We start from the raw sequence: 226 nt of genomic DNA on the forward strand, positions 1-226 counted from the left end.
CTTCTCAGCAGGTTTAACTCATGAAGAGGCAAGAGTTTCAACTAAAAGAATATTAACTCCTTCCTTTCTTTGTGAGTGTAAGTGATATGAAAAAAATCTGAGATAACACTGACCTAAGATACCTTTATCTGAAGAGCTGAGCATGTCCTGCCCTAGGCCATCAGGACTATTAAAATGGAGGAAAAAAAAAAAAAGAGCAATACATTTTGGCTTCATCCACAGGGCC

The sequence above is a fragment of the Aptenodytes forsteri genome, unplaced genomic scaffold (assembly GCF_000699145.1).
Source record: "Aptenodytes forsteri isolate BGI_AS27 unplaced genomic scaffold, ASM69914v1 Scaffold2, whole genome shotgun sequence".
Taxonomy (NCBI): domain Eukaryota; kingdom Metazoa; phylum Chordata; class Aves; order Sphenisciformes; family Spheniscidae; genus Aptenodytes; species Aptenodytes forsteri.